The sequence below is a fragment of the Chiloscyllium plagiosum genome, chromosome 15, assembly GCF_004010195.1.
Source record: "Chiloscyllium plagiosum isolate BGI_BamShark_2017 chromosome 15, ASM401019v2, whole genome shotgun sequence".
In the NCBI taxonomy this organism is placed as follows: domain Eukaryota; kingdom Metazoa; phylum Chordata; class Chondrichthyes; order Orectolobiformes; family Hemiscylliidae; genus Chiloscyllium; species Chiloscyllium plagiosum.
Genome location: NC_057724.1, coordinates 10,630,350 through 10,640,615, shown reverse-complemented (window position 1 = coordinate 10,640,615; position 10,266 = coordinate 10,630,350).

Sequence of the window (10,266 nt, the reverse complement as noted above, 5' to 3'; positions counted from 1 at the left end):
TGACTGTAAATTAGCAGGAGGTCTGCTCTTCCTGCCCCTGAGGAGTTTAAAGGTAGGGCAAGTTTTAAAATTTACCAAGGCTTCTACTGCTCCCATCAGACAACCCAGGACTTGTCCAGAATCAGGGTTATAATGTAGCTGCAGATCTGTATCGCTGTGGGTAATTCTACAGTAGATAAAATTCTGGAAGGTTGAAAGAAGAATCTCAATTTTTCAAATGATCCTCATCTGATCATGTCTTGCCCCCATGTGTCAGGAAGGAGTTCGAAAATGAAATCAATGAGTTTTGAGTTTAAAGAATTAAATGAAAAGAAATGGAATCCTTTGTGGTACAATGTTGAGATTAGACAGACGATAAACTATGGGGATGTTTTATTGGGGTCAGAACGGACTGCAATGAGTGAGATGGGTACCAGAACTGGGATAGGAGCCCAGCCAGGCATATTAGGAGTAATTCACTCCAGCATTTGCTTTTCACAAATGGCACAGCAAGACTCTCCAGAGTCGAGATGCCAATTGACGGTCGTTGTGGATTGTTAAGTGGCTGGTTAGTACCACAACTCACCACTTTAGTATTCCTACTCCCTTCTTACCAAACGTGGCAAAGAAACGCCACAGTGGGAAAACTCAGCAAGGAAATCAGAACAACCTTCCTACTTGCTCTGACTGTGTTGGATACCTACTGTAAACATCTCACTGCAAGCTCTGAGGATACCAACCACATTGCAGTCCATGTCCACAAACACTGGCATCCAATATGTGCCAGCCTCTAAGAACACGGATCCACCTGCAGGATATTTCTACGCTTCATTGCTGTGTCACAGACTGTACTGACACCTATCAACAAGCTCCTGAATGGGACCAGGTTACATCTTCACTCATTTACTCTGAACCTACCTGGATGTTTATCCATTGCCTTGTTGAGCTTTGCCCTCTCAGCCAGAGATGCCAGGCTCATCCTACTGCTGCTGTGCCTCACTTGTGAAAAGCCGGGAAGCTTGTTGTAGTTGTCAGCAGTCCTTCTCGAGGCATTCCAGCTCTAAGTGAGTCCACCGCAGCCCCCGATACTGGCCCAGGTCCCTGTGCAGGACAGTCAGAGTCAGTATCACCTCCACGCAAGGGGAGAGGACCCGATCAATAGGCAGCACACCACCCGTCCTCACTCTTTCTGCCCTACTGTGAGCTGTTAATCTCCTGGAAAGAAAGAAAGGTGGATATTACATGAAATGAAAGTAGTTGGCATAGGTGGTACTTTTGCAGTTGGTGAAGGGCTCTGAGTGAGTGGGCAGCTCAGAGGACACGCAGGGTTGGCGATGTGGAGAGTTGGGGTGGGAGACAGCGAAGGAGGGATGATTTTGCAGGAGACAGAGAGAGTGGGAGAGCACGAGCTTTGGTGGGAGGTGAGTACAGTCACTGAGATAGAGGGTGAAGTAACAGAGACCAGATGGTGGCGCTTTCTCTGGAAAGGTGAAGACGACCATTGACCTGCCTCCTACAGCACTGGGCATTCCCCTAGGTGGCTAAATTTGTACTGACCTGTGTAGCAAAGGCTGGCATGGTCTAGTGTCATAGCCTTCACTGCTGGTCCTGCCCACATTGGCACAATCCCATCCAGCAGGATCACCAGATGCTTGCCCACAAAATAGGGCGTCAATTTGGCCGTCTGTCATGTCCGGGCAAAATGCAGGGCAACTCCAGACTAAGAGGGCAGGTCAGAGTGCACAGTGGGATTTTAAAGATGGCGCCAGAGCCAGGGATCCCGGTGAATTCTTGGACATCCACTGCGTGCAGGTGGCTCTGGGAAAAATACATGGTTGGATGGAGCAGAAATTGGACTGGAGGCATACCACAGTGGGTGGTAGGTAGTTAATGAGGTGAGATTGGTAAGTGAGGGCAAGAAAACCCACTAAGCAATGAGTTACCCTCCAAAAATATGACCCCATTCAGAATTAGCGAAAATAAATGGAATAATCACCTCTAGATCTTTCTAACGAAACACTGCTATAGGACAAGACACAAGGACAATTACACTAACGGTTCCTGAGAATGAATTGTTCGCACATATATAATTGTTGAAGTGAATGAAAGAGAAGGCTTTGCAATAGGATAACTGTTATAAACTCAAAGGATTCAGCAAAAGGAATGGATTTCTTTAAATAAGACCCACTTTTGTCTCATGATGAAACTTAAAAAACCCTGGGAGAGGTTGGGGTGAAACAAGGAGCTGTATGTCCTGAAGAGTTGGTAAGGAAAATAGCTAGAGAGAGAGAGAGTGACTGCACTTAAATAGGGACCTGCTGTGGATCCTGCATACACTACCAGGATAAAGGTATCTGGAATCTCAGCAGGAAGTGCTGGAGCAACTTAGCGGCTCTGGTAGCCCTTGTGGACAAAGAAGCAGAGTTAATGTTTTGTGTCCTGTATGACTAAACGCTTCCAATTCTGAAGAGGAGTCATCTCAGACTCAAAACACAAACTCTTTCTCTGACTGCTACCAGACCCGCTGAGTTTCTCCAGCATTCTCAGTTTTCTTACAGATTTCCAGCATCCACAGTATTTTGCTTTTAATTAAAGTCACACAGCAGAAGATGGGACCATTTTCCTCTTCATGCTCTGATCAATGTTGAAGCATGTCATCAACAGTGCCTTAACTTATAAAACGTTTATCATCATGTTGGGGCATCCTGAGATGCTTTGCAGCAAAGAAGCACAGTACATGTAAAAGTGTTATTCATTCTAAGTGCAGGCCAATTTGCAAACAGCACAGTCCCAATGATAAATATTTTCTGGAAGTGTTTTATTCCAGAGTCAACATTGGTAAATGTTATAACAGACGATGAGAGAGAACCTCTCAGCTCTTTGTTAAATGCTAACACGGGATATTTGTGAGTAAACAAGGCATCAGTTTAGCAGCTCATCTGAAAGATACACACTTAAGGAATCAGGACGCGATTAGCTAACAATGGAGAAACAAACTGAAAACCTGGTGCTGTCTTTTGTCCATAACCTGTGCTAAACTACAGTGTTTTTTTTTACTGAGGGAATCTGGGAGCCTTATTTCCTTCATTAACTGAAAATTACTGCAGACTAAATTTCATCAGTTCACATCCTTCTGTCATTTCCTTACTGCACAGAAATTACTTCCAAATTGGGCCCATATCAAATTTGATCAGATATTTCCTTTCTATGTAAGCTGTGAAAGCACATTTCCACTAACTGCAGCATGAGGCAAGATGGCTTTGGAAATATGTTTTTATTTTCATTTGCGATTCCAAGAACACAAGGGCATTAGACTTCAATCAGCTGTGCAAAGCATCATGGAACCTCATGAGGTGGCCTCTTAACAGCTATTATGAAATCACTGTTGGATTGACTATGAGATCACAATCCATCTCCTATACATGAAAACTATCTTTTGATCAATTAACTATGTAGTCATTGTCTATGACGAACCTTGAAGAGGGATTGCATACACCTCTGTTTTTGAATAGAAATTTACTTTCTAAATAAGACTGCGATAAATATGTGAGTGAACAGTTATCTGAGACACATACTTTGTGAAAAGTGCGATCTCTGGGAATTTTTACAAGAACATCGCATTTGGTCTTTACCATGATATGTTCAAGTAGCTTGCCTTCATTGCTCAGACCTGCGAATACAAGAGCTGGGATGTCATGTGGAGGTGGTATAAGTAGTTGGTGAGGCTTCCTCCGGAGTACTGTGTCCTTGTATGGTCACCCTGTTATATGAAGGATATTAATAAGCTGGCGAGGGTTCAGATTAGATTTACCAGGATGTTGCTGAGAATAGAGGGTTTGAATTTTGAGGAGAGTCCTGGATAGGCTGGGAATCTTTTCACTGGGGCGTAGGAGGTTGAGGGGTAACCTTATAGTGGTTTATAAAATCATGAGGGGAATCGGTAAGGTGAATGGCAGGTGTCTTTTCCCTAAAGTGGGGTTTTCAAGAACAGGGGAGGTATATTTTCAAGGTGAGAAGAGAAAGATTTTAAAAAGACACAAGGGGCAACTTTATTTACACAAAGCGGTTCGTGCATGAAATGAACTTCCAGAGAAAGTGGTGGATGCAGGTACAGTTATGTTTAAAAGACATTTGGATAAGTACATTTATGTAAAATGTTTGGAGGGATATGGACCAAGTGCAGGCAAGTGGGAGTAGTTCAGTTTGGGATTATGGTCAGCCTAGACCGAAGGGTCTGTTTCTGTGATGAATGATGCTATTTCTAAAACTGGGGAAAATGCAATATTTATAAAATATGACAGCTTTGGTGGGGGTAGTGTAGAGAAACGTTTTATGCTTTGTTAAATAAACTACAAGTTGAAAGAAGCCAGACAGAAGAATTTATTTCTGAAAGTAACTGGGAATTATTCTTGGTGATGCTCCTGTATACAGTATATCACTCATATCTCCAACAGTCCTTTCCAGGCTGTGCCTGGAGAATAAACGTTTTGGCATACTTATGTCTAAAACAAAAGCAAAGTACTCATTTCTCTCAGCAGAAAGTGACGAATTGGAGCAATCACCGTGGATAAGGGAACTAACCCCATTAAATCAAAGACACCAAATTAATACAACATACAATGGATGAAGACGACGCTGAATGTACCACTGCTGCCCTCCCAGCAACACAAAATGAAGACAAGTATTTGGAAATCTCTTCTAATCGGAAAACAATATTAGGTTTGTACAACAGACAGTTGTTTTTATTTATCCAAGAAAAACAATTGTGAGCACTGCTGTCTCACAGTGCCAGGGACCCGGGTTCAATTCCACCCACAGGTGATTGGGTGTGTGGAGTTTGCATATTCTCTCCATGTCTGCATGGGTTTCCTCCCACAGTCCAAAGATGTGCAGGTCAGGTGGATTGGCCATGCTAAATTGCCTACAGTGTGCAGGGATGTCCAGGCGAGGTGGGTGAGCCATGGGAAAGGCAGGGTTACAAGGAAAGTGTGGGGAGTGATGATGAGAAAGAGCAGGCAGAGGGGATTTCTGGGTGGGATGCTCTTCAGAGGGCCAGTATGGACTTAAAGGGCTGAATGGCCTGCTTCCATAGTGTAAGGATTCTAAGATTTTTCTCTATTCCCTAGGTATATGCTTTCCCCTTGAGCTAATATTTTCCTTCAGTTACTCTGTACTTTGCAACAAATCAGTGGTCTGTTATTCCAGCTACCTCTCACCGAATATTTACAAGTATAGAGATTCTAGCGCGACTTTGCTCAGATACACGGAACTGTTACATATTTATACTTTCAATGTCTTCCAATAATGACATGACCTGCCAAACTATTGCTCAATTGCCTCTTTCACACTTTGAATACCTTTTGTAACTTAACAGGCAGGAAGGGGTGGTGAATCCAAGATTAAGTTCCATTCCTGACGCTGGAAACACTGCTGTGGGGAATAAAGATTCAGTTGAAACTGAAATCACATTGTACTTGGGGGAATGTCTTTGCTTATTTCACATTGATTCCCAGAGACCAGGCCTCTGTACTATTGAGTAAGTTTCCAAACAAAGATCGATGCTGCAATTGAAGAGCCAGTGAGCTTCTGGTGAGTGCTTTGTCCATACTCTGTTCATCTCTGTTAATTTTAGAATAAATGGAAAGAAAATGTTGAACTTCAATACATAAAATCTATGTGTTGACAAAGCAAATTTATCAAAAATCTCCCAAGGGACTTCAAAGACATGCAAGTGAAAAATTAACTTGAATGATAATGTGGATGAGCTTGTGTGAGGGGACGCTGTTCATTACAGTTTAAATGCACTCACATTGTAGTCTTAGGGGCAATCTAACCTATGGACCTGTTCTTAGATTTACTTAATAATGGACCTAGGAATTGTTATAAATATCACATTATGTTTCCTAAATGGAAAACTGATATTGTCAAGTTACATTGCAGATCTGGATGCTATTTTCAATTTGGAACAATCAAAAACTCATAAAAACCACAGTTTCGAAAAGCCAAGATGCCCAAATAAAAGGATGCCATCAAAACACCCGATACACCTGCACGAAATGGAGGTAGGTTTTACACTCTCAGAATGTAACAAATGGTTTAATAAGCAAGTCATTGATCTTAACAACGCTTAATAGAGTGCACTCATAAATCCATAACCCAGCCATCGGTTTTGACCACCAGAAGGCATCTCTGTATGGTCTAAAAGTCAAACCAACATGTTTCCTGGAGGTATGGCCAATCTCTCAAGTCAACAAGTTATTTACTAAAATCCAATTTGAACTCAACACGATGGTGACCACTATTTGATTGTGAAGAGACCCATTCCCTCTGCGACACCCCGGTCCACTGCGCTTATAAAATCCAAGCGATCGTCATCGTCCCTCCTCTTAGCACCTTCTCATACAATTGCAGGAGGTGTAGCACCTGCCTTTTACCTCCTCTCTCTTCACTGTCCAAGGTTCCAAATATTCCTTCCAAGTGACGCATTTTTTTCAATGTATCCTATTATATTCACTGTACACTGAGAAGACCAAACACAGATCAGGTGACCACTTTGCAGAACATCTCTGCTCTGATTGCAAGAACGACTCTGACATTTTGGCTGCTTGCCATTTCAAAACACCATCTTGCTCTAATGCGAACATTTCAGTTCCAGTGAAGCCCAACACAGCTTGGAGGAACAGCATCACATTGCCCATTACTGCCTAATTAATAACAATTACAGGAATGTAATCCTTGACACCTCTAAACTCTCTCCACTTTAACCTTTCCTTGACATCCCCTCTTCCGACTTGCTCCTCTGCATGATATCAATATCTTAAAAGCAATCACTTTCCACCTCTTTACAATTCCAAAAAGTCACGATGGACTTGAAATGTTAATTCTCTTTCTCTCTGCAGATGCGGCCAGACCTGCTGAGTTTCTCCGGCAATTTTGGACTTTATTTCAGATCTCCAGCATCCGTAATATCTTGCTTGTGTGTTGTGGTGCTAACCAAACTCAGAGTGGAGCTCCAACATCCACACACCAGCATTAGGATTTCTGATCTCCTTATAATTCTTGACCTTAACACCTGCAAAGTCATTAACCCTCAATAGCGTTGAAGCACTGCTTTCAGAACTCTCATGGTGCAGTGGTAGTGTCCTGACCTCTGAGCCAGGAGGCCAGGGTTCAGGCCCCACTTGCTCCAGAGGTGTGTAGTTACATCTCTGAACAGGTTAATTAAAGAAATATACTAAAACTCTGCTTTTGGTTGCAGAATTCTTAAAGAGCAACCAAATTTCTTAAATATACGATACAGAAGAAAACGGACTTCATAATTATTTTTGGAGATGCCGGTGTTGGACTGGGTTGTACAAAGTTAAAAATCACAACTCCAGGTTATAGTCCAACAAGTTTAATTGGAAGCACTGGCTTTCAGAGCACTGCTCCTTCATCAGGTGGTTCATCAACCACCTGATGAAGGAGCAGTGCTCCGAAAGCTAGTGCTTCCAATTAAACCTGTTGGACTATAACCTGGTGTTATGTGATTTTTAACTTATATATCATGATTGTACTAATATGATATGAATGGTTACGAAAAGTCTTTTCTTAAAAAACACAATAAACAAAATTTCACTTTACTTCAACCTGAAGACGATCTTAGCAGAAGAATTTGCACAAGACAAGACAGAAAACTTCAAGGCAGGAAGTAGCAAAGTAGGAGACTTCAAACCAGATGAATCCGGCTATCGATATTTGAAGATCGGAGGGATGAGGGTCTTGCCTGTGCCAGTCTCTGGACCAATGTTCTGGCCAGAGAAAAATAAATAAGCTGTGGATAAGAACTTGTGCAGAGTTCGCTCATCATTTCAGTGTTGCATAGTTGTCCTATTTATTGGTTTCATCAGTACTGTGCCTATATTACTAACCTGCTGACACCCTTGGGAGACTGGTGAATAGGAACATTAGCTAATGCCCAAAATGATGTGTTAGCTGGGTTTTCTCATTGACCTTTGGGATCCTATTTTTGCCAGGTTAAGGTAGCTCAACTGTGCAGTAACCTGAGAAACCCAAACAAGCCATGCACTTTAAAATAAACAGTTGCCCACACACACCACAGAACAAAAAGACAGCGATCTTAGCCTGAAAGTTGCTGAACTGTCAAGTGCTAACAGTGGTGAGACCATACAAAATGGGAGTAGGCATAGGCAATTTGCCCTCGAGTTGCTGTGGCATTCAGTAGGATCATGGCTGATCCGATGCAAGGCCAAAGCGGCTTATGCAGGCTTAGTTTATGATGGGTTCAGCCAATTTACAGATAAAATGGAAACAACATTAATGGAAATAGGGTGAGTTTCATTCATATCAAGTACACAAAGGGAAACAGTAAGAGGGAAATATCAGATTGAAGAAATAGAGATCCAAGAAGTAGTAAGGAAACATTTGAGCAGGACCCAGGATCAAAGCCACCCTCAGGCGACTATCTATATGGAGTTTGCACATTCTGCCAGTGTCTGTGTGGGTTTCCTTCCACTGTCCAAAGATGTGCTGGTCAGGTGAGTTAGCCATGCTAAATTGCCCTAGTGCTAGGTGTGTTAGTCAGGGGTACATATAGGGTTGGGGAATGGGTCTGGGTGGGTTACTCTTCGGAGGGTCTGTGTCGACCTTTTGAAAAAAGGGCCTGTTTCCATACTGCAGGGAATCTAATCTAATCTAATATGCAGGTGAGATGGACTGGCTGTGCTAACTTGTCCATGGTGTCCAGGGATGTGCAGGCTAGATGAGTTAGCCACGGGAATTGCGGGGTTATGGGGATGAGGTGGGTCTGGGCGGGATGTTCTTTGGAGGAAAGAAGTGGAATAGATGGGCCGAATGGTCTGCTTCCACACTGTAGGGATTCTATGAAAATCAACGATCATAACAGCTGTGAATGCAGTTGAGTTTTCAGAGTACATATATCATCGCAAAGAGGTCAGGGAGGAAGGCTGGCATGAGGAACGTGTTGGTAGGACAGAGTTCAGTTTTATATGAGGTACTGTGCCATAAAAATGCAAGGAAACTCTCTTGTATTCATCAATTTTTACATGGTTTTGTTCACTCTGAATCAAGCAGCCCAGAGAATCAAATTCATTCAGAAAATTAAGAGGCAGGGAAAAACTATTTCCTCTCATGGAAAATCTAGAACAAGGGCTTAACCTTAAAACTGGAGCTTGGCCACTCAAGGTGCAGTTTTTCCACACAAAGGTTAGTGAAAATCTGAAACTATTGTCCTCAAGTGAAAACTTCAAAACTGAGATTGATAGATTCTTTTCAGTCAAGGCATTCATGGTTACAGAAACAAAGCAGTTGGATGGGAGTTAAGATACAGGCCAGCTATGATCAAAATGATGGGTCAGACAGGTTTAAGATATTGAATGATCTACTGTTTCTATATTTCCAAAAACAAAATTGGGATGTGTTAGGGCTACAAGGTCAAGTCTTGGATTTTATCTGTACTATACCTTCTATTTCCAAGATCTTAGCAAACTTAAGATTTGCTTAATCTTAGTGTGCGTGCTACTGTGTTCATTTGCTCTGGAAATGATGGGTAAAACAATACTTACTATCCTAAGAACTTTTAGAATTCCAGAAGGCAGAATTGATCTCAGAAGTCAGTTGTTTTCCTTCCATGTAGAACCTTAGAAAGGGGCAAAGCAGTACCAACCAGGGGTTGGTATTTCAGGGTTTCAGGTCTAGACAGTTCTATGGTCATTTCACGTAGAATTGAACCAATTGTACAATCTGCCATGCTGGGACTTGTCACGGAGGTTCATAACATTATTATTGTTGTGGGTTCTGAAGTGGAGGAAAATGGATTTTAGTTTTTCAATGCTGCAAAAGCTAATCAGAAAATCATTTTGAACTTTGAGATCAAACAGTCAGGTAATCAGGAAAATGCTAAGCAAGCTTCCTACAAAGGTAATTGCTAAACGTACTGAGAGTCTGGTGCTGGAAAAGCACAGCAGGTCAAGCAGCATCCGAGGAGCAGGAGAGTCGACGTTTCGGGCAAGAGCCCTTCATCGGTGCTGGCTGAATTGTTACATCCCTTTATGTTATCACTCTTCCTGTCCAGTTCTATGTGCCTGAGATCTAGTCACAGTACAGTCAGGAAATAATTCAGGGTAAAAACAATGACTGCAAATGCTGGAAACCAGATTCTGGATTAGTGGTGCTGGAAGAGCACAGCAGTTCAGGCAGCATCCGAGGAGTAGGAAAATCGACGTTTCGGGCAAAAGCCCTTCATTAGGAATACAAGCAGAGAGCCTG